The 25,904-nt window shown below is 41.0% G+C and overlaps 1 protein-coding gene across 2 annotated transcripts in view; it reads left to right on the top strand.

Moving 5' to 3' along the window:
• Positions 1 to 25,904, top strand: part of LOC137303998 (serine-rich coiled-coil domain-containing protein 2-like) — a 531,854-nt gene that overhangs the window by 35,141 nt on the left and 470,809 nt on the right. For both annotated transcript variants that reach the window (XM_067972386.1, XM_067972387.1), the window contains exon 2: positions 6,329 to 6,449. The gene's annotated coding sequence lies outside the window, so the exon portion shown is untranslated. The remainder of the gene's footprint in view (positions 1 to 6,328; positions 6,450 to 25,904) is intronic.

The following is a 25,904-nucleotide window of genomic DNA, read 5'->3' as shown; positions in this document are numbered from 1 at the left end:
ATGTATTTGTAGAAGCTCTTTGGATTCTCCTTTGCCTTATCTGCCAAAGCAATCTCATGTTCCCTTTTTGCCCTCCTGATTTCTCTCTTAACTCTACTCCGGCAATCTCTATACTCTTCAAGGGATCCACTTGATCCCAGCTGCCTATGCATGTCATATGCCTCCTTCTTCTTTTTGACTAGGGCCTCAATCTCCCGAGTCATATATTATACTTTATGTTTAAGAGGTTGATAGAAATATCATATGGCTGCTGCTGTCAAACGAGGCTTCTAGTCAAATAAAGAACCTTTCCGAGTCACAGATTTTGGATATGGAGTGTTTGCTACAATTTTGGAGCACCCACTTGCACGTGAGCTCTGGGAATGAGTGCTTATGAGCATTCTGAGATATATAGTTTGAGCACAAGATGAAATCTCCTGCAACCCAGGCGATCCCTTTTACACCTTAATCCATGAAAGTCTGAATGATTTCCAGATATGAGATCGGAGCCTTGCACGGGAGCATATGTAATGCAATGAGGGAGGAAATGACTGAGAGATGTGGGGGAGCAGCAAATACTTGGAGGAACGCCAGGCTTCACACCAACTTCCACTTACTACAAAATCAAACAGTTTTGAGTTGGTAGCACTAATTCATTTCCGGTATTTCACTTACAAGTTTAACGGGATGCTTTACTGTTACAGTATCACTGATTTACAGTGATTGAATAAGTGAAATTGAATTTTTATTATACAATAAATATTGTGGGACTGTTAGTGGTACTTTTGTCTTCAAATTGCATTATTGTTGATATTTGCTTAGAAACTTTAATTCTGAGGCCTTGATTAACAATCTGTTTGTTTAACTGATTTTATCTTATTTTTGAAAGTGCAGGATATAGAGGAAGGCAGTAGAGACGACAATCTAGATTGAATGTAAGTAGGAGGCAGGTTGCATTTGTTGTGATTAACGGTAATAGAGAATGGAGGAGGGGGCTGTGTGATTTGGTAGTAGTTGTAATGCAGCATTTGGGAAAAGTTGGTATGCTGAGGTGGGTCATTGTGCGTGGGAGAATGGGGGTTGTAAAGTTGCGGTGGAATTGGGAGGGAGGGGTTGTGTGATGCAGAAAGGGAGCTTTTGTGTGTGTCAAATCCATTTTATATCTCATGACAAGTGTTTGATGCGGATATTGGTTGTCCAGAGTTCTACATTTAACTACAGTTGGTCTCTTTTAGGCTAGGGAGGGTAAACTAGCCATGGTTTCTACTCCTGATCAATATTCAGTTGTCTGCTAGAAAGCGCACGTGCGAACATTGGGTGAGAACTGAATCAGGTTCATCTGTGATTTCCTTCATGGAAATAAAGTCTGGTGATACACATATGGAATGGCCATTTGGGGGAAGTCCCAGTGGACTACTTGACATACTTGGAAGCAGACCCCAGCGTGAATCAGCACCTCTGGGAGAGGAGGGGAGAAAATTAGGGGAAGAAGAAAATATCACTGAAATGTCTTCAAAAACAGTCAATAACATGAGAAGTAAGAGCATAAAGCTGTTAATGCTGCAGCTGTTGAAATATACAGCTGCACATTTTCTTTTGGAGCTTTTCCATTGAAATGTGTTGAAGCATTGATATCTGATTAATAACAATAGTCTGAAGATACCATGTTAAATCCATTTCCTTTGTCTTTTTTGTGGTCAGCAAAGGAAATACACAGCAAGTGGTTGACTATGACAAATTAGCAGCAGCAATAGCATCCTGTAACCGTGCTGAGTAGTACTGTATCTTGGATGGTAAGGAATTACAACCCAGTTGTCTACCGAGCTTCAGTTTTAGCTCCATTTAGTAATGGTCCTGTTTATGTGAGGGTGTGGATTAGGGTGTGGATTTTGCACTGGAGAGGACGCAGCTTTTCTGACTTTCACACGTTCTTTCCTCCCACTGCCTTCTGGGCAATATGAAACCCTAACACTTATAAATATAGATCTATCTGCACAACTTATAAACTGATCTAGTGTTTTCAGATTTTGTTGTGAGAATGAAATGTAAACTGAGTACTTTTAGATTCAGTTCTTAGGCAATCCGAATTAAAAATATATTTTACATGGCCTGGTAACTCAAGTGGTACGAGTGTACTGCTTATCAGATAGTTATAAATTCAAGTACTAACTGCAATAAAGAGCAAAATGAATCTTTGAACTTACACTTGATTATGCTTGTAGTTCCGTTTAGCAAAATCTAGTTGTACATTAACAATCAAGTGAGAGACTGCATCAGTTAATATTTTACTGATTTTAAATTGGTCCAACTAGAGAGATTTTTTTCAACAAGAGAATTGGTTACTTTCAGTAAATGGAAGGGATTTTTGTCGAGTTGTAAAGGATGCTTTGCATCATTCTAACATTTGACAGGCATGTAAATGATGACTGTTAATATATGATTACTATAGTTAGTACAGGAAAGTTGTTGGGTTTAATGAGATATTGGCGATAGTGTCCAAGCTTTGAAATGTTGGTACAATACTGAGTTTGCGTTGAACTTTTTACCAGCTGAGGTACATGGTTGTTTTTCTGTCAGTGTAAATCTGAATGCATGTATTCAGTTTTCATTATTGTTCAATCAGTTATCTTGTAGTCCATATTTACATGAATTCATGTATCTGGTCGGGAAAATAGTCTACAAACAGATACAAGGAAATGAGGAATACAGGTAATCTGCTGTGGAAAATAAATCATGCTCTTTTATCACATTGGTAGCTTATTAACATGTGACAGTGATTTCAAAACTCTGAAACTGAACAGGTTTTTTTTCAAAAAATATACTTTATTCATAAAACTTGCAGCAATACATACAATACAGTTGTCATTTCACATTCCAAACGTACACAATACAGATCATACAATTTGCAGGTTATATCAAGTACAGTTCAATGAACACATTGGACATAATTACAGTTCATGACACTCTAGGGTGCCTCATTGCAATACACTCAATACAGATTATTGATAACAGGTACGTTTCAGATTCTTTGCAGGTTCATTACAGATTCATTACAGTTACATGACATCAATTAGAATTTTACATTCTGCCCGAGGGAGTTTTTCCCTGATTGCAGCCCCTCTGTATTCAATGGCGGGAAGGCTCTAAACGGTTGCCTTTCCCCACAGAGCCTTTGCAGCGGCCGCACCCATCCTCATTGCGTCCCTCAGCACGTAGTCCTGGACCTTGGAATGTGCCAGTCTGCAACACTCGGTCGAGGACAGCTCCTTGCACTGGAAGACCAGCAAGTTTCGGGCAGTATAAATACATCCTCCAGGTGGATGTAACGAATTTAGAAATTTCAGTGCATAAGGCCCATTGTGGGTCAGTGAGGTCTGCCCATTCTTAATGTGATGTAACTGTTCAATTTATTTAATATTGAACAAAAAATCATTTGCGTTTTAAGTCCTGTGTCATGGGAGGGGGAAGAGAAGAATTTAAGGAGAAAGGACAAAAATGTAGTTTTCAGTAAAAGAATGAACTTGATGTAAGAGCAATGTGAGTCATCTCTTGTGTTGGACATATTATTCACGAGTACGTGAACCAATCAAAAAAGAACAATTGGTTAGGACCTGGTATGTAACTCTGGTATGAGATTAAAAAATATGATGGCAATCATAACACGTATCAGTACCTTTCCAGCTTCATTGCCCTAGCTCCAATCCTGAGAGGCAAAAAAAGGTGAGAGGAAAGTATTCCTTGAACATCGAGTATGCCTAGTGCACATTTTCTGTCAGTTTGACTTTTAAGTCTGGCACTGCAAATGTGTCACAGTTTGTAAACGATAAAGAAACAAAGGCAGTCATTTTGAATGTACAAAGTTCCATAGCAATTGGAAACACCTTAATTGACACAGGAGTCAGGATGTCTATAACCCATGACTGACCTTACCAATCATACTTAGAAAGTAGGAACCTGACCTGCAGCTTGAAGAGAAATTAAACTCTGCTTCTTACTGTTTAGGGGCAAGTCTTTGTGCCCTTAAAGGAGTGTCATGGAAAATCCACTAATATGTATCCATATGATATATTAAAAGCTTGTGCTTTTCTGTCATGCCTTTTCCATCATACCTTTTGTCAGATTTAAACTTGACCTCCTGATTGTGTCCTCTCAATTCTTGATTTGTGACTCCAAGGCAGGTGATGCTATTCTCTAAGGGAGAAAAAGCACAGCTTTAAGTAAGATAAAGCCATTAACTGTCCTCGGGGCAGGGTTGATATGTGAGAGGTCTCTATGGGGTCAAAGTGGTTTCAAGATGACATGCCTCACATTGGAAGTTTGGAACTGCCAACTCTTTGTTGCAGACTTGATAATTTGATCCCTGAACCTCGCAGAGCCCAAGAGAACATTTGGTGTTGAACCAGCTAGTCTGACTTGCTAATGGACCTGGAAGGTTGGCCTGTCACTGGGGCTGGGATGCTTCCCACTCTGCTCCATATAATTTTGCAAGTCAATACCCTAATGGTAGGGTTGCCAACCCTCCAGGATTGTCCTGGAGTCTCCAGGAATTAAAGGCTAATCTCCAGGGCATTGTTCTTTGTGCTGTTAAGCTGTGGCGTTTTAGTTAGTGAAGCTCCAGTTGTACCCTTATGCAAATTGCAATGGGGTGGGGTTCTTAAACCGTGGCTCTGTGTATAAGCTCTTTGGGCTCAAGTATATGGGATGAGACCCTATGGTGTAGGGCAAGCAGGAATTCTACACACGTAGAATTTTCAGTATCTTGGTTTGAAGATTCTTAAACGTGTGTGTTAAAGAAAGAAAGACTTAGATTTATATAGTGCCTTTCACGACCTCAGGATGTCCCAAAGCACTTTACAACCAATGAAGTACTTTTGAAGTGTAGTCACTGTTGTAGTGTAGGGAAACATGGCAGCCAATTTGTGCACATCAAGGTCCCACAAACAGCAATTAGATAATGACCAGATAATCTGTTGTTGGTTGAAGGATAAATATTGGCCACGACACTGGGGAGAAATCCCCTGCTCTTCAAATAGTGTCACGGGATCTTTTATGTCCACCCGAAAGGGAAGATGGGGCCACGGTTTAACGTCGAATCCGACAGTGCAGCACTCCCTCAGTACATGGAGTGTCAACTGACATTATGTGTTCAAGTTTCTGAGTGGGACTTGAACGCACAGGTTAGTTATCTGGCTAATCAAAAAAATAAGTTTTGAGTTTTAAAAGCCTGAAGATTGTATGGAGTTCCAGTTTTGAGGTCTTGGGAAAGAATGAGAAAGCAGGAAAAAGTGTGATAAGTCTTGATATTAATCTAGTGAGGAGGAAGAATATGTCGGATGACGTGTTTGGAGATTAGAAGGGAAATTTAGAGGAGCACTGACCATCATCATATCAATAAAAGAGACACTTTGGAAAGATTGTGAGTAAAAGAGGGAAAAGAGAATGGAGGTTTGAAAGCAGTATGCCAATCTTGGCCGCACCTGGGCTTTACGAAAGTTTGAGTTGAGGGGAAAACAAGTAAGCTTCTTGAAGGTTAGCTTTAGCTATTTAAGAGATCTGAGATTTTATATCACAGGAGGTAGCGAAAGAATGAATGCTGATAGATGACTAGAGGATGTCTTTGATATAAAGAAATAACAAAATAGGAGAGGAGACGCCCCTGGGGAACCCCTGAGATGATACAAAAAGAATCGGGATAAATCGCTAACTACAGTTCAGATTGATTTCAGAGGAAACTAGATAGCTGCAAACATAACTTTGGTAGGAGGCCATATGATAACTCATTTAGAAGTGACCTAAACACATGACAGTATCCACGCAGGTGGATATACAATATGTATTACAAGGGAATATCTTATTTGTATAATAATGGGTTTGGTAGCAGTAAATTTAAACGTTAAATTTTATACAATGTTTATATAAATGTATTCAGAAAAAATGTAATAAAAATGTAATTCATGTTTTTGGAAGAGTAATTAAAGAGCTGGAAGAAAAATTAAAGAAAATCACTGCGTTTTAGTTGTAGCTCTCATTGGGATTTGTAAATGCAATCGCATTTCTTCGAGTGAGTTGGTCATTGATTTATAGTCCATTTTTAATTATTTGCTTAGAAGATATCTCTGGGGCAAGCTGAAGTTAGGGGGTTACCTATTGTGCTACAAAATATTGGTACAGTGTTCTTTGTTCTCGAAGAAATGTGCTGCGTGTAGTCGTCAACAGCCTGTTAAGTTTAAGTTAAATATATGCTTAATGCCCTCAAGCATACAAAGTGAATGACTTACTTGCCTTTTAGGGGTAAGATGATATTTCTGTTTTCAGATCTTCTAGAAATTCTTCCTCTTTTTCTTCTTAGAATTGATCGGAAACTTGAATCTTACACAGTGCGACTCTATGGAGTGTTTGCTGCAGCTGAGCAAACTTTTTTTAAAGCCAAACATTTCGATCTGAAATTATTTCATTGGAGAATTTACCAGGTAAGTAGAAAACAATTACTTCACATTTTATATATGCATTAGACAACAGAAAAAGATTGAGCTTCTGCAAATACCACATGCATGCTGGCATAAACTTGCTTATAGGATTGTTGCATGGCAACTGAGTTTTTCAGAGCAGGTTATTCTGGGAACTGACCTTATCTTAAAAAAAAGCCCCTTTATATTGATTATAAAGTCTTTTTATTACAACTTGACTTTTTCGGTGAAGGAAAGAAAAACCCTGTGCCTCTGAGATGATGATTCAGACTGCACATCTGAATCTTTCCCCATAACTCTTCAGATGAGTAGCTAACAGTTCTTAATCGCACTTTAACGAGGTGCGAAACACTTACTGAATTGCCGAAAATAGAGTTATAAGTGGTGCCTCTGTAATTGATTTTAATGGTAAACGGTTAGTGCCATTTGCCCGATAATAGGCGTTGTAAGTGGTGGGGAATATATTGATATTTTGTAATATGGTTAATGGTGTACCATTAATACTTAAAACTATTTATCATGTGATTTTTCTGGTGAGGCCAAGAAATATGGTATGTTATGCATCAAACCTGGTAATTCTTAATATGCCTAATGTAATTAGTTTTGATTAATTTGTAATTACCTTTGATGTAATTTAAGTTGCGTAGTTGAGGTGTTAATCTATTTTGTGTTTGGTCTTGTCAGACTATCAGTAGGATCTAAGCCACTTATTTTTTGAAACACTTTAAAGGTGGGGATTAAATTACTTTATAACGACTTTATCATGACTGTCTTTCTAAAGCTTCTAAACTATGTTTGAACAAAATCCCTGTGTGACCTGTTATTTTTGCTGTTTTCCTTGATATTACTCAAATGGCTGTTTTCTTTGCTACAATCACACTTTTACTACAGAAGTTGCGGGGCGTTTTAAAGAAAAATCAGTGTTGTGTTGAGTCGCAGGGCTTTTTAAAGAAAGACCGGTGTGTTTAGGATAGGAGTTTGTATGTTGAGAATCAGCTTCTTTAAATTGTTGACCTTCACTGGCTATAGAGAACAGTACAGTTTGAAAATTACACAATTCATTCAGAGTAGTTAAGTGCCACAGTAGACATTTACACTGAGCGATCTTCAGTGAGGTTGCTTGCATTTAGATGAGTTGAAGGCCATGATCTAAAATTATACAAGTGCTGTGCGTTGTAGAACAGGCTGAACAGTGGGAATTGGAGCTTAGAGAGTTCTTCACAGTGAAAGGCCACGATGAAAAGGTCACTGCCTTTCATAATGTTGCATTGCTTTTTGCAGGTCCAATGGGCAGCTGCATTCAACAAGGTAAAACTTCGTTCAGATGTTTGGGGCCGTTGAATACTGCTGTCAAGAGTAGAGCAGTCGCTGTGGGGCTGCCCAATGGACATACCCCATTGTATTGTTATTGATATGTAAAGTGGGGGGAGGGAAAATGAGCACCAGATGGACAAAACATTTATTTCCCCTCAAAGATCACTGATTATTCTATCAAATCTTTTGCTGCTTGTTACCATCTGTGGCTAATTTTCAATTCCTGCAAAGTGAAAGTTTATCTAGTTTAACCTGTACCACATTCATTTAACAGCAATTTATATTAAAATATTAACGCTTTCACTGTCTGATGCATCAATGAGCCTCAAATAAAATTTAGATTTTTTTTTTGAAAAGTAATGGTTATATGGAATAAACTGCCAGCTGAAACATGTTCTATTCACACTTGACCATTAAGGAATTGACAACTCAAGAGAATGCTGTCAATTTTATTTTGCTTTTGCGTACTTTGATGCTTAGTGGCTTAATTTGGAAATCAGTAGTAGCTTCATTACTGGAATATTAATATACCATTATTAAAATATAATTCCCATTTCTCTCCACTTTCATTATTCTACTCGCAGTTTTAAACATCTTTTTCTTTACTTATGTCAGCTATTTTAACTCTTATCTCATTTATTTTATGGTTTAAATCTTAAATACTTACTTGTGCTCGAGATTGATGGTAAGACCTGAAACTCTTTCCATGGTTTGATTCTCTATCTAATCAGGAGACTGCACATTAAGGTTTGATCGGGTCATGTCACTGAAGTGACCAGTCAGACTTTGTGGGCTGCCCATCTCAAGCACAAAGTGCATAATAAGTTATCTTGTCAGCAACCTAGGAGAGCAGATGCTACTACTGCTTTTGGTGACAACAAGTTTCAAGACTGATCTTGGTTTCTGACTTAGATAGTTTTAAGTATATTACAATTTAGAAATGCAATATAAATTCAATTGAGTATTTTGTACTCCCACAGTACACATCACATACAGTAACTGGTGGACTGTTCCACTGGTGATCGCATTACCTATGTTACTCGTCTCTTGAACTTTACTCATGGATACTTTAATGAATCATTTTATCATTGCCATGGATACTACTGAAGTCTTACGCAGGATCCGACACCATGCACTTCTAAACAACTTTATCATCATATAGTTTCTCACAATTGCCATCTTTGCAGCTATTTAATTTTCTAATTGATGGCTCATCTACTGACTCTTTTTCTGTTAACTCAAAGGTTTCACAGGGCTGTCTTCTTTTCCACTGTGATCATTATCATATCATTGATCCACCCTCACTCATCATCAAACACTGTCTGCTGTTCTGCTGATCATTCCACTCTAGATTTTTTAACTTTCTTCAGATTGCCTACCCTCAAGTGCACACGGCTTCCATTCCTTTTGGTATAAAGTCTTAATCACTCCATTGTGATCTCCTCCATGCTCTTCAGTGGGGCAATGAGAATTTATTTTCTCTCAATTCGTCAGACAGTTTTTCATTCCTTCGCAAGCCTATTTTTATGGCTTCATATTTAGTCCTTCATCTGTCGACATTCTCCACCTCACGATGTCCTCTGACCACTTCCTTCCACATTCAGAAACTCTTAACTTTTTTTAAAGCCCAAGCCCACCAAGACTTGAATGCTGCCCTATATCTTCACAGGCTCCATTGGCATCTAACATTGGATTGAAATTAAGACTCAAGGCTGTTATTCTTACTCTTTCTTGGCATCTCAAACTTCAGGGATTCCTTATCTTGTCAGTCTTTCCTTCCTTCTGCAATCTTCAAGCTTTTAAAAGCCAAGCTTGATGTTACCTAATCACTACTTCCTGATTTACCTTATCTCTTGTGTTCTTTTCAACCTGGGCATTGTCCTTCACCTTGGTTTCTCTATAAAGGACAGTGAGCCTTGTATGGAGCGGCTGAACTGATGCTTGGGGGATGCTGGAAAATTACGTGTTGTCAGCCAGCATCATTTCTTCTTTCAAATTTTGGCTTCCTTGCTCTGGTAGGTATGCAACTTGTGTACTTTATGGAATATATGTACAAGAGTTTACCATGATAACTACACAAGTCATTAAATACCAGACTGTCTTTTACCCAATGTGTACTACAGATTGATTTATCTCTGCCCCATGTTTTGTCTTCATTCCATATTTTTGCATCTGTAGATTTTGTTTGAAGTACACATAATAACGTTCAACAAGGCTGCTTGAGTGAGAACATTTAGAGACCAGGCACTTATTATGTTAACCAGCTTTTACACAGTAATGGAACAATTACGTTAGGATGGGTTTAGGTACTAGTGTACAAATGCTGTCCATAATATAATTACAGCTAGTGTGAAAACTGCTAGACTTCAAAACAATTTTGAGGTTCTGGTGATTTGGTTTATGCACTTATGTGCACTGTAATTAAAAGCTTATATGAAATGCTAAACTCTGCGCAACATTGTCCCCATTAGACACTTCATAAAATCAATTGTTTATTAAATATAAAATTACATTAAGACAATAATGGGTATCTGCCTAAGTATCAGTTATTTCAGCAGATGTTAAATTGACTCACTTTCTGTTCACTCGAATTGGCTGTGTCAATTTAGATTTTGTACATTGTATGCTGAATTGACAAATGAGTCTGGAGGCTACAATGTTGATTGGAGCAGCAGGGCTGATTGACAGATGCATTTAATATGATGAAGAACATGATTGGATACAGTGTGAGTTGTAAAGTGCTAATCATGTAATGTGCACTGATATAATCTCACATTTTACACAGGAAGCCATAGTTTTTCTTTGTGAGTGCATCTGATTTGCCCAGAAGCTCAAGGGGTTATGCATGAAGCTATTCAAATTGATGCAGGAAACTGCAATTTCTTCATAAGGATGTTGTGGTTTTTATCAGGAAACTACAGGTACAAAAACATTTTCACAAATCTCTTTTTGATACAATTTTCACAGGCCAGTAAATTGTTGATAGAAAACAATCTCATGGCACCACATGTGATGTGATTGTTGCTGACGTCAAATGATACAAAAAGCAGAAACGTCCTTAATCCTGCATCACACTGCCTGCACCTTGCAAGCTGCAATGAGCATGTCTATGATTTTGTTTTAAAAAAAAACTCCCCCAAACCAACTTCTGCTTATAAAATACAGTGAGTTAACAGTGGTTACTCAGTCTTTTGACATTCTCAAATGCAGTTTGAAATCAACTTTTCCCCTCCCATGGGCTTTAACAAAAACAATCACTGACACCAAACTGCACTGCACAGATCTTCCATTTAAATCACTGTTTGCTAAAGCTTCTTTTTGGTACTAATCCTACACTCCAGACCAAGAAAGGCTTCAGGTTGCCTTATTTCAATAATAATAGACACATGCTGTACTAAATTACTTCTGAATGGTGGTGCGGAGGGAATTAGTTACAATATAATTGCGTTATCAATTTTAAAATATTTTTAACCAATGCATCACATACGCTATTGACACAGGTAACCTGCTCAAAAGTTTGGGCTACTCTCACTGTGTCAGCTTTGATGAATGAATGTGACCCAGGGTTTGCTGCCCATTGATTTTTTTTCCCCTTTCACCACCTGTGTTAAGCGTTTAACCTCTCAACAGTATCTCCTGAGATCGGGAACTTGCAGTGTTGGAACGTTTTGGATGTTGTCAGGGTTTTCTGTTCTGTGGTGCAATCATTTGGTGTTTTTATTTTCCTAGTTTGCATTGCCGCTCCAAAAAAATGTACATTCAGATGGTCAAGCAGAAGTGACTCCGATTATCTCGGGCTCCAGTGCTGCTTGATGTTCAACCAGTGGAATCTATGCTCCCCTCCCCCAGAGCACTACACTGCTGTGAGGCTGCTTACCCATCTGGAATTTAATGTTTCTTTTTACAAACTGTACCATATATCATGTCTGGCCTCAAGAAAAAGAAAGTTGTATTGACCCAAAACACTGCAGAGTGCTGCATTACTTTACTTCAGTTAATCGGGTCATTTTTGGATGACTTGTAATGTTCAGTTAGTAACAAGTTCTGAACACATTATTAAAATAAAACTATTGCTAGACCTATCGAGCCTGCTCTGTTATTTTGTTAGCCATAGCAGTTCAATCTTTTAAATCACAATTCTCTACTATTTTCCATATTCTTATTTGCCAAGTGAGTAATTATCTCCCTTTTAAACCAGATATTAAAGAAAGGAATTCTTTGATCTGTTGTGGAGCTTTCACAAATCTCAGTGATTATTGATGATACCTGTACTGCTCAAAAGTTGGTTGAAAGTTTTTGAAATGTTCCCATAGGCAATATGTTTACAAACTAGCAACTGTAACATATTATAAAATACTGCATTGCCTAGTATGAATAAGGCCGCAAAGTCTTTTATACTCATGCCCTTACTGTTGCAAAGGAGTCATTTTGAATTTTTTCCATTTTCCTTCTCAAGTTATTTTATAAAAAATGTTTCCCTATCAGCCGATTTTGTTTTTAAACTCATCCAAACATAGGAACATAGAAAATAGGAGCAGGAGTAGGCCATTCGGCTCTTTGAGCCTGCTCCGCCATTCAATATGATCATGGCTGATCCTCTATCTCAATACCATATTCCCACTTTCTCCCCATACCCCTTGATGCCTTTTGTGTCTAGAAATCTATCTATCTCCTTCTTAAATATATTCAGTGACTTGGCCTCCACAGCCTCCTGTGGTAGAGAATTCCACAGGTTCACCACCCTCAGTGAAGAAATTTCTCCTCATCTCAGTCCTAATTGTCCGACCCCGTATCCTGAGACTGTGACCCCTCGTTCTGGACCTCCCAGCCAGGGGAAACATCCTCCCTGCATCCAGTCTGTCTAGCCCTGTCAGAATTTTATATGTTTCAATGAGATCCCCTCTCATTCTTCTAAACTTGAGTGAATACAGGCCGAGTCGACCCAATCTCTCCTCATTCGACAGTCCTGCCATCCCAGGAATCAGTCTGGTGAACCTTTGCTGCACTCCCTCCATGGCATGTATATCCTTTCTTAGGTAAAGAGACCAAAACTGCTCACAATACTCCAGGTGTGGTCTCACCAAGGCCCTGTAGAACTGCAGTATGACATCCTTGCTCCTGTACTCACATCCTCTTGCGATGAAGGCCAACATACCGTATGACTTCCTAACTGCTTGCTGCATCTGCATGTTTACTTTCAGTAACTGGTGTATAAGGACACCCAGGTCCTTTTGTACATCAACATTTCCCAATCTATCACCATTTAAATAATACTCTGCCTTTCTGTTTTTCCTTCCAAAGTGGATAACTTCACATTTATCCACATTATACTGCATCTGCCATGTATTTGCCCACTCACTCAATTTGTCTAAATCGCCTTGAAGCCTCTTTGCATCCTCCTCACAACTCACGATCCCACCTAGTTTTGTGTCGTCAGCAAACTTGGAAATATTACATTTGGTTCCCTCATCCAAATCATTGATACATATTGTGAATAGCTGGGGCCCAAGCACTGATCCCTGCGGTACCCCACTAGTCACCGCCTGCCACCCCGAAAAAGACCCATTTGTTTCTACTCTCTGTTTCCTGTCTGTTAACCAATTTTCAATCCACGCCAGTATGTTACCACCAATCCCATGTGCTTTAATTTTGCACAATAATCTCTCATGTGGGACTTTATCAAAAGCCTTCTGAAAATCCAAATAAACCACATCCACTGGTTCTCCCTTATCTATTCGACCAATTACATCCTCAAAAACTCCAGTAGGTTTGTCAAACATGATTGACTTTACACTCACCAACGTTAAATTTTAACTGGAGTATGGAGTAAATTGAGTTAATGGAGTAAAATATACCTTGGGAGAGGTGAGGAACTTGTAGTTTGATAGGAGAGAGCATGTGTGTCATTCAAGTGCTTTAAATGCCTCCCTCCTTTGCTTCTTTACTGTGAGATGGTACACCATTCACTGGCATAACTGAAACTGGCAAATTATCCCTGTTGAGACACCTCAATCTACTTGAACTGCCAGCAGGCTCAACTAATTTTCGTTTGGAATTCACCTTTCTCCGTTTAGGAGAGTAACACTCTTGCTGGGTAATTGAGAGTAGTTTATGTTGACTTTTCTCCTCCAATCTCTCTTTCCTTGGGGAACATATCTGGTTTCTGCTGTGTCTGTACTGCAGGCAGCTACTGAAATTAGAAGCTTTCGCAGCAGGGTAATGCACCTAAATTCAATGCTTGCAGGCAGCTCTATTGTTAAATGAAACACATATATAAAGCATACTGTAAGTCGTTCAAATAATCAAAGGAAATTTTATTGTTTAATATGTTGAACAGAATGTATATTGGGATGCAGGGCAGTTTTAGTCTCAGTGCTAAGAGTGAACACTATATAAGCCGTTGAACTTTCCTGGTTTGTGTGGCTTCGTTCTACACTGAACAGTGGCTTCAACAATATGGCCACCAGCAGAATTAACTGTTCAATTTTTAACTTCTCCCCAGGTATTTTAAACCTCACAATAGTGAGCAATTGGATTGATCATCTTTGTCCAACTGCATAGGTTACTTTGAAGTCGTCTTCAAAGATGATGAACCCAATTTCTGTAACCTTTACTTGTAATGAGGTTTCCTAATACTTGGGCTATCTCTGTTGCTTGTCTCTGTACCTTAGCCAAGGGGAATAATATCCTTCAATAGGATTTGGAATATGAATGATGTGGGCGGGGCATTATCTTGAATAGGGATCAGAAATCACACATATCTTCAAAATTAATTAATCTGTGAAAATGTCCCCTTGAAAAGCAGCAGTACAAACTGGATGACTCTTCAATCTGCCAATACAGATTCAAATACTGAATCTGGATTGCTGTCTTCAGTCTCCAGATAAGTGTTGGGATTAATGTATGCACTGTTGGTATCCAAGCCCTTGTCTCTTGACCCACATTGTAAACTGTGCCCAAAGACATAGAAGTGTGAAATTACATCCGATACAGCTGTGACCAAGCCTCTGCTTTGTTATATGTCTGTCTTCAATGGCCATGAAACTACCGGATTGTTGTAAAAACCCATCTGGTTCACTAATGCCCTTTAGGGAAGGAAACCTGCCGTCCTTACCCGGTCTGGCCTACATGTGACTCCAAACCCACAACAATGTGGTTGATTCTTAATTGCCACTCAGTTGGACAATCTCACTACGAAAAGTCATAATAAGAATAAAACCGGACAGACCATCCGGCATCGGTCCACTAGGCACCGGACACGACAAAGGCAAACCAAGCCCAGTCGACCCTGCAAAGTCCTCCTCACTAACATCTGGGGATTTGTGCCAAAATTGGGAGAGCTGTCCCCCAGACTTGTCAAGCAATAGCCTGACATAGCCATACTCACAGAATCATATCTTTCAGCCAACGTCCCAGACTCTTCCATCACCATCACCAGAGGTGGTGGTACAGTGATATACAGTCAGGAGGGAGTGGCCCTGGGAGTCCTCAACATTGACTCCGGACCTCATGAAACCTCATGGCATCAGGTCAAACATGGGCAAGGAAACCTTCTGCTGATTACCACCTACCATCTTCCCTCAGCTGATGAATCAGTCCTCCTCCATGTTGAGCACCACTTGGAGGAAGCACTGAGGGTAGCAAGGGCACAGAATGTATTCTGGGAGGGGGACTTCAATGTTCATCATCAAGAGTGGCTCGGTAGCACCACTACTGACCGAGCTGGCCAAGTCCTGAAGGACATAGCTGCCAGACTGGGCCTGCGGCAGGTGGTGAATGAACCAACACGAGGAAAAAACCTACTTAATCTACCCATCTACCAATCTACCTGTCGCAAATGCATCTGTCCATGACAGTATTGGTAGGAGTGACCACCGCACAGTCCTCATGGAGATGAAGTCCCGTCTTCACACTGAAGACACCATCCAACGTGTTGTGTGGCACTACCACTGTGCTAAATGGGATAGTTTCAGAACAGATCTAACAGCTCAAAATTGGGCACCCATGAGGCGCTGTGGGCCATCAGCAGCAGCAGATTTGTATTCCAGAACAATCTGTAACCTCATGGCCTGGCATATTCCTCACTCTACCATAACAAACAAGCCCAGGGGATCAACCCTGGTTCAATGAGTGTAGAAGAGCATGGCAGGAGCAGCACCAGGCGTACCTAAAAATGAGGTGCCAACCTGGTGAAGCTACAACTCAGGACTACATGCATGCTAAACAGCGGAAGCAACATGCTATAGACAGAGCTAAGTGATTCCGCAACCAACGGATCAGATAAAAGCGCTGCAGTCCTGCCACATCCAGTTGTGAATGGTGGTGAACAATTAAACAACTAACTGGAGGAGGAGGCTTTGTAAACATCCCCATCCTCAATGATGGCAGAGTCCAGCATGTGAGTGCAACAGATAAGGCTGCAGCGTTTGCAAACATCTTCAGCCAGAAGTGCCGAGTGGATGATCCATCTCGGCCTCCTCCCGATATCCCCACCATCACAGAAGCCAGTCTTCAGCCAATTCGATTCACTCCACGTGATATCAAGAAACGGCTGAGTGCACTGGATACAGCAAAGGCTATGGGCCCCGATAACATCCCGGCTGTAGTGCTGAAGACTTGTGCTCCAGAACTAGCCGCGCCTCTAGCCAAACTGTTCCAGTACAGCTACAACACTGGCATCTACCCGACAATGTGGAAAATTGCCCAGGTATGTCCTGTCCACAAAAAGCAGGACAAATCTAATCCGGCCAATTACTGCCTCATCAGTCTACTCTCAATCATCAGCAAAGTGATGGAAGGTGTCATCGACAGTGCTATTAAGCGACACTTACTCACCAATAACCTGCTCACCGATGCTCAGTTTGGGTTCCGCCAGGACCACTCAGCTCCAGACCTCATTACAGCCTTGGTCCAAACATGGACAAAAGAGCTGAATTTCAGAGGTGAGGTGAGAGTAACTGCCCTTGACATCAAGGCAGCATTTGACCGAGTGTGGCACCAAGAAGCCCAAGTAAAATTGTAGTCAATGGGAATCGGAGGAAAACTCTCCAGTGGCTGGAGTCATACCTAGCACAAAGGAAGATGGTAGTGGTTGTTGGAGGCCAATCATCTCAGCCCCAGGACATTGCTGCAGGAGTTCCTCAGGGCAGTGTGCAGGGCCCCACCATCTTCAGCTGCTTCATCAATGACCTTCCCTCCATCATAAGGTCAGAAATGGGGATGTCCGCTGATGATTGCACAGTGTTCAGTTCCATTCGCAACCACTCAGATAATGAAGCATTCCACGCCTGCATGCAGCAAGACCTGGACAACATCCAGGCTTAGGCTCATAAGTGGCAAGTAACATTTGCGCCAGGCAAGTGCCAGGCAATGATCATCTCCAACAGGGGAGAGTCTAACCACCTCCCCTTGACCTTCAACAGCATTACCATTGCTGAATCCCCCACCATTAACATTCTGGGGGTCACCATTGACCAGAAACTTAACTGGACCAGCCACATAAATACTGTGGCCACAAGAACAGGTCAGAGGCTGGGTATTCTGCAGCAAGTGACTCACCTCCTGACACTCCAGAGCCTTTCCACCATCTTCAAAACACAAGTCAAGAGTGTGATGGAATACTTTCCACTTGTCTGGATGAGTGCAGCTCCAACAACCTCAAGAAGTTCAACACCATCCAGGACAAAGCAGCCCGCTTGATTGGCACCCCATCCACCACCCTAAACATTCACTCCCTTCACCACCGGCGCACAGTGGCTGCAGTATGTACCATCCACAGGATGCACTGCAGTAATTTGCCATGGCTTCTTCGACAGCTCTTCCCCAACCCACGACCTCTACCACCTCGAAGGACAAGGGCAGCAGGTACATGGGAACAACACCCCCTGCACGTTCCCCTCCAAGTCACACACCATCCCGACTTGGAAATATATCGCCGTTGCTTCATTGTTGCTGGGTCAAAATCCTGGAACTCCCTTCCTAACAGCACTGTGGGAGAACCTTCACCTCACGGACTGCAGCGGTTCAAGAAGGCAGCTCACCACCACCTTCTCGAGGGCAATTAGGGATGGGCAATAAATGCTGGCCTTGCCAGCAACGCCCACAACGAATAAAAAAAATCTGTCACAATGCAGACATTACATCTCTTCCAGCAGCTTCTTGTTTTCTGCATTGCATGGATATCTTTGGTATATAACTAGTTCATCCTTGGTTCCCATCTTTTATCCATTTACATATGACTCATTCTAATATCACCCAGAAGCACAGGATCAGCTTCCACATATATGCTGACAATAGCCAGCTCTGTCTGCATACCCCATCGATCCAAAGGCCGTTGCCACACTTTTCAATTGCTTATCCAATATCAAGACCTGGATGAGCCAAAATTTCCTCCAGCTTGGTGCCAGCAAAATCGGTCAAAGTTCTTCAGCCCACCAGCATCTACGTACCCTTAGCCTTGACTCCATCATCCTCCCTGACTGCCACTAGACTGAGTAAGTATGTGCAGAAGATCAGTGTGCTATTCAATTCTGAGCTCACAATCCTTCCCAAATTCATGTCACTAAGACCACTTTGTTTTACCTCCGTTATATAGCCTGCTCAGCTCTGATCTGTCCCCTACCTCCACATTGAAACCTGAGTTCATGCAAGGTTTGGCTTCTGTAATGTCCTTTAATGAGTCCTCCTGCCTTAACCTTCCATAAGTTACAACTAATTCAAAACATTGTTGCCCATATCCCAACCTGCACTCCAGTCACTACTGTACCCTGCAAGCTTCACGGACTCCCCATGCCGCAGCAAGTTGACTTCAGAATTCTTGTTCTAATTTTCAAATCCTTCAATAGCTTTACCCCACCATATCTTGATCTCTTCCAACCTTGTGTTCCTGCAAGCACCTACTGCTCCTCTAACACTGGACTCCATTTTGTTCCCTGCTCAATCATCTGTGGCCAGTTGTTCAGTCCTCTGGAATTTCCTGCTTATTTTCTTCCACTTCGTCACCTCCATCCCTGCCTTCAAAAAAAAATCTCAAAATCTTCTCTCTGACTGTGCCTTCCACCCTCCTTTGGCACTCTCTGTTTTCGTCCACTGTTTTCCTCAATGCAAAATGCTTCAAGACATCTTTCTGCATAGGAGAAATGCTGCAGATATGCAAGTTGTATGCAGAGCTGTTGTATCGAAACAAATCACATTTGTGTAATATATGCTGGTTGTGCTAGTAATGGTAATCTAATGTATTGTAATTCATATATTTTTAGTCTCTGGATCACACGGTATTCTAACATAGAACTGTTACGTTGAGCCAGTCGTGGCATGTATCAAATCTTCTACCATACTTGGCTTTCGCACCATTTTACTAGTTGAGTAATTTCATATTTCATTGAACTTTGGACTTGTCGGGAATGTGCATTAAGTAGTTGAATAAGATACAGTAAATCAATTTTTCCCATAGTTTCAGAAGCCTGAGTGTGAGGCACTCGGAATGTGTTTCAGTCTTTTGTATAAAGTCAATGCTGATCAAATTCTTCACGATTTTAAAAACATTAAGATATATTGTTAGGGGTTTCTTCAAGGTTGGTAGATTGATCTAGGATTTCGTAGATGGCAAGTGTTAACCAATAAAGGTTAAAAAAAAACACTTGTCCAAATATTAATGTAGGGTGATGTGTGCTGCAGGTAGGCCTAATTATAAATCAGTAATGCTTTCATCCTCACTGGAATATAGGAACAGGAGTAGGCCATTCAGCCCCTCGAGCCCGTTCCGCCATTTGATCTGTGATCGAACTGATTTGTGATGACATAAGGATGAGGTGGAACAAAGCACCCATTCTAAGAGTACACCACTGAAATGACCGAGAAGAAAAGGAAATAAATACATGTTTACCGTATTGATATTAAAAACATTTGGTTTTATAATTCCTATGTTTTATCTCTCTCATGGCATTGACTGCTTACTAGAATATGGTTCCATGGGCACTGGGTAAACTGCACTGCCTTGGTCAAGTGGCTAATCTTGATGTGAGAGTCTTGATAGGGTGAGTGTCAGTGGGCTATTGTAGCATAAGAGACATTAAAGCCAAGCCCTGTCCACACGTGTATTTTTTTGCAAGGGTTGTTTGATAGCAATTAGAAGTGGGAACCTGGGCAGCTTTCCTCTCCCTGACCCAGGTGTAGAATTTCTACCACTGCCCTATTTGATATTAGCGAGCAGCACACACACATTCAGGAACAAACCTGGGGCCTTCCTGGTCTGTGTGGCTCAGCTATTCACTGGATAAACTCGCTGAGTCTTTGGAGGAGTCTATCCTTAATGCTATTGTTGAATTGAATAAATGAATATTGTTAATTTTGCTCATCATGAGATGAAAGATGCTAGTGATCGGAAATGGAACAATTTCCATTTCAGGCACTTGGCGTCAGGTTAAAGAATTCCTAGATCATACACAACCTAATTAGGTACAGATTAAAATTCACTCCACTCTTCTCCAATGTACCTTAGCCCCAATCCCACAAGCACCACTGACATTTTTTCGTTTTCCATACCAGTCATTTTGGGACCTAGTAGTAATATTGCCTATTGGCGCTGTATTATGAGTAGTTTTATGATGTGGGCTCATAGCCAATAGGGACTGGATTGAAAGTACCCAAAATGATATCACTTAGGAAGCAAAAACAGAAAACGCTGGAAACACTCGTCAGGCAGCATCTGATGAGAATACACAAGTCGACACTTTGGGTGTGGGATCCTTCCTTAAAACTAATTTTCTGTGTTTGTTTCAGAATTTAAGCATCTGCAGTATTTTGCTCTTTGTTCATTTCACATAGGGCTTTTTCAACCTTTGCCAAAATCCTGTCCTCCCGAGTATTTTGTTTCTCTCCTGCCCAAAGACCTTTTGCCACTCAATATTTCATAACTGGAGAAAGCAAGTACTCTGTATTCCAGGCTCCCTAATCGATCCCAAGGCAGTGTGTGGACACTGAGGTTCACTACATCCGCTTAATACTGCCTAACTGGCTGGATGAGAATGGGAGGGGAGGTGGTGAGGACATAGAATGCAAGGGAATTGTGGGATTTAACTGTATTTACCCAGTCTGCAGTATATTACATTAGCACACATGAGTGATGTGTCACAGAGCCATCCTTTGTTTTCATTGTAAAGTTCTGTATTCATTCCTCTTTTCTTTCAGGATTATTATTGAAACACTACATAATTTAGAAGCATCATCTTCTATTCTCATACAAATTATAAGGTACTTCATAATTATGGAAGGAGCAGCCTGGTCACTCCATGCTGATTTATAACGTTCCTGAGATATTGAGCTCAATAAGATTGTAATTATACTGTATCGTATGATTAGATATAAATCTTTAAACTGCTATGTAATATTTAATTTTTATGTTGTTTTTGGTCAGGGGTTATGCCTGCAGTACCTATAAAATTGCTTTTTATCACTGATCAAATAAAGGTCAGAAATTATATCTACTATATGTTATTGAGAAATATTCCAGTTAATTAACAAGAAATTCTATGTTCAGTATAAGTGTGTACTATCTGCTTACTGCATTCTTTCCGCCACTAATTTAGATACCATGGTTCAAGCATATTTATGTTGTTTTATGTGTACCAAACACTCTGGTCTTGATCTGGTACTGCCTCTATCAAGATAAAGTGCCTGTATTTTCATGATGGCCCTCAATAACCACTTATGCATGCTGTTCATGCCAAAAAAGGAGAAAAGGATTTTTTTTTTAGGTATCCATTACATTTTAGGCTGTATGTGCCCAATGCCATGAGGCAGTTGTGGAAATAGAATTGTGATCATGTACAAATGTACGCCGTGTAAATTTGTTTTACTTGCTGCACGGCCAGCTAAGTTGAAAGAAAGAAGAAAGAATTAGCATTTATAAAGCATCTTTCACGACCTCAGAAGGTCCCAAAGCATTTCACAGCCAATGAAGTACTTTTGATGTATAACCACTGTTGTAATGTAGGGGAACAGACTAGCTAATTTGCATATAACTAGGTCCTACAATCAGCAATGAGATTAATGACCAGATAATCTGTTTGGTGGCATTAGTTGAGGGATAATTATTGACCAGGACACTGTACTATTTTAGTGGTGTTGGTTGAGTGATAAATGTTGGTCAGAATGTTGGGAGAACTCCCCTGCTGCTCTTCAAATAGTGCCATGGGATCTTATATGTTTTTATTCGTTCATGGGATGTGGGCATTACTGGCAGGGCCAGCATTTATTGCCCATCCCTAATTGCACTTGAGAAGGCGGTGGTGAGCCACCTTCTTGAACCGCCGCAGTCCGTGTGGTGAAGGTTCTCCCACAATGCTGTTAGGTAGGGAGTTCCAGGATTTTGACCCGGTAATGATGAAGGAACGGCGATATATTTCCAATTCGGGATGGTGTGTGACTTGGAGGGGAAAGTGCAGGAGGCGTTGTTCCTGTGCGCCTGCTGCCCTTAATCTTCTCATCCAGGCAAGTGGAGAATATTCCATCACACTCCTGACTTGTGCCTTGTAGATGGTGAAAAGGCTTTGGGGAGTCAGGAGTTGAGTCACTTGCTGCAGAATACCCAGCCTCTGACCTGCTCTTGTAGCCCACAGTATTTATGTGGCTGGTCCAGTTAAGTTTCTGGTCAATGGTGACCCCAGGATGTTGATGGTGGGGGATTCAGTGATGGTAATGCCGGGGTGGTAATTGGTCAGATTGGATTTGTCCTGCTTTTTGTGGATGGACGTACCTGGGCAATTTTCCACATTGTCGGGTAGATGCCAGTGTTGTAGCTGTACTGGAACAGTTTGGCTAGAGGCGCGGCTAGTTCTGGAGCACGAGTCTTTAGCACTACAGCTGGGATGTTGTCGGGGCTTATAGCCTTTGTTGTATCCAGTGCACTCAGCCGTTTCTTGATATCACGTAGAGTGAATCGAATTGGCTGAAGACTGGCTGCTCTGATGGTGGGGATATCTGGAGGAGGCTGAGATGGATCATCTATTCGGCACTCCTGGCTGAAGATAGTTGTCCACCTGAGAGGGCAGGCGGAGCATTTAACAGAAAAGACGCACCTCTGAAAGTGCAGTGCACTCAGTACTGCATTGAAGTGTGAGCATTGTTTATGTACTCAATTCTTTCTGACTTAGGCGAGAGTGCTACCACTGAGTCAAGGCTGACAGTTAACCTATGAGGACTGATTCTATTGCACTAGATGAAAGCATATAGTGAAATCTGCACTACAGTCGGAACTTCAGGTGGAATTTTGGGACTTAATTGTGGTTAATGCTGAAGTTTTATTCAGTGAAATTGCAGAAGTTTACTTAAGTATTGGGGTGTTTTCTCTAAAGCGTTGGGAATGTGCATCTTATACTCTCAGTTTCAGGACTGTACCAAACTATTTGCTAGCATATGAATTTAATTAATAAATGCTGAAATCAATATTTTTAAAATCCAATCACAATGACAGCTTATGATCAAACATTTTATTAGTCATTTTTGAATAAAAATGTTTCTAGTTGTATGCATTGAAGGAAAATAAATTTTTAATATTCATTTTTGGCCTGACTAGTGACACCCATATCCCAACATTTATTGCCCATCCATAGTTGCCCTTGAGAAGATGGTGGTGAGTCTTCCTCATGAATTTCTGCAGTCCATGTGGTGAAAGTACTCCCACAGAACTGTCAGGAAGAGTTTTCCAGGATATTGACCCAGTGACGTTGAAGGAATGCCGTTGTATGTCCAAGTTGGGATGGTGTGTGTGGATGGAGGGGAACTTGGGAAGTGATGGTGTTCCAATGCACTTGCTGTGCCCGTGTCCTTCTAGCTGGTTGAGTTGGGAGGGGCTGTCAAAGAAGCCATGGCGAGTTGCTGCAGTGCATCCTGTGGATAATACACACTGCAGCCATGGTGCGCCAGTGGTGGAGGGAGTGGATGTTTGAGGTGGTAGTTGGGCTGCCGATCAAGCGGACTGCTTTGTTCTGGATGGTGTCAAACTTCTGAAGTGTTGTTGCAACTGCACTCATCCAGCCAAATGGAAAGTATTCCTTCACGTTCCTGACTTGAGCCTTATTTGTGGTTGAGAGGCTTTGGGGAGTCAGAAGGTGAGCCACTCGCAGCAGAATACCCAGCCTCTGATCTGCTCCAGTAGCTGGGCCAGTTGAGATTTTGGTCAGTGGCGACCCCAGGTTGTTGATGGTGGGGTTTTTGGCGATGATAATGCCATTGAATGTCAAGGGGCTGCGGTTAGACTCTCTCATTGGAGATGGTCATTGCCTGGCAATTGTGTGGTGTGAATGTTATTTCCTATTTATCAACCCAAACCTGGATGTTGTCCTGGTCTTACTGCATGTGGGCATGCACTACTTCATTATCTGAGGAAACTACCTTCTACCCTCCCTGTTTACGTATCTCAGATTTTTTTGTAATGTTTTTCATTTGTTAATAATCGTTGACAATTTACTTGCTATCTGAAAAGAGAATGGTTTCACCTGTTAAAAATACAGTACAATAATGGGACTGAATTCCTGTACATGCTTACACAATTCATGCCCTAGTCCTCGAGCCTTGTATACAAAACTTGATTTCAATTCTCTTGTACTCATCCCAACAGCTCCGTGAAGACCTGCCCTTTTGGTCTGAAACTTGACACGAGCCACAACAGCAAGCAGCTTTGAGTAGTTAGTGGCAGTCATCTTTCTTTGCAGTCTTGGTAACTTTTTGGGAGGCGTCAGTAAGCTGAAAATTCAGCACCAGCCAAACACACAGCAGTTCTCAGCTGGTAATAAATCATTGATGATATTGTCTCTTTACGAATGGCATCTGGCACTGAAAATGACTAATATTAGATGGGCTGTTGATTGATGAGTGTGAGGGCCAAAATGTTGGGTCGTTGCATAGCTGTGGGATTGGTAGGATTAAAAATTAAAATCATGATTAGATCAAATTAGATTTCTGATAAAGGGAACTGAATGTATTGATCTGTCTTTCGCGATGGGGCAGTTCAAATTATGGAGCTTAAAAGGACTAGTTTGAATCCATTAAATTGAAGACTGATTCCTTTTCAGATGCTGATAAATGCCAGTGTTTTCATACTGTTAATTGTAACTTTTATGCCCAGTGTGTATCACTGATCTAAAAAAGTTAGACTCATTTCAGCTTCATAAGCATATCTCCCAATTTCCGTTTTCTCACCATTTAGCCCCTCGTTTCCTGAAAGCCATGTGTTATGGGATGTTGTTCCATAGCACCAGTGGCTCTTTAGTACCACACCCAAGTGGCTGTTCATGTGTAACCCTGGAAAGTGAGCGCTGGCAGGCTATTTGACCACAACAAAGCCTGATCCCCTCCTTGCCTGATCTCTGCGTATTCACATTGCAGCAGAAATAACTGGATAGCAATCAGGAATGGGAAGTTGGGCTGTTCTCTTCTAACCACAATCCCCACCCTAGTCTGGGGACATTGAGCATGTAGATACTCTCTTGGCAATACAAACCACACTGACTATGTAATGTACTAGAAAAACAAAAATAGTGATTTGATCACAATTCTTAGATATTGCATCAGAATAACTTTCAATGAGGTTAAGAATCTCATGACTGTTCATATAAGAAATAGGAGCTGGAGTAGGCCATATGGCCTCTCAAGCCTGCTCCGCTATTCAATAAGATCATGGCTGATCTTCTACCTCAACTCCACTTTCCCACCCTATCCCCTTATCCCTTGATTTCCTTAGTGTCCAAAAATCTATCGATTTCAGTCTTGAATATACTCGACGACTGAGCATCCACAACTCTCTGGAGTGAAGACTCCAAAGATTCACAACCCTTTGAGTGAAGAAATTTTTCTTTAACTCGGTCCTAAATGGCCGACCCCTTATCTTAAGACTAAGACCCCTGGTTCTAGACTCTCCAGTCAGGGGTAACAGCCTCTCAGTGTCTACGCTGTCCAGCCCTCTAAGAATTTTATACGTTTCAATGAGATCACCTCTTATTCTTCTAAACTCCAGAGAATATAGGCCCATTCTACTCAATCTTTCCTCATAGGACAACCCTCTCATCCCAGGAATCAATCTAGTGAACCTTCGTTGCACCCCCTCTAAGGCAAATATATCTTTCCTTAGGTAAGGAGACGAATACT

Source organism: Heptranchias perlo, chromosome 36 (genome assembly GCF_035084215.1).
Source record: "Heptranchias perlo isolate sHepPer1 chromosome 36, sHepPer1.hap1, whole genome shotgun sequence".
In the NCBI taxonomy this organism is placed as follows: domain Eukaryota; kingdom Metazoa; phylum Chordata; class Chondrichthyes; order Hexanchiformes; family Hexanchidae; genus Heptranchias; species Heptranchias perlo.
This window is presented reverse-complemented; position numbering and strand designations above follow the sequence as displayed.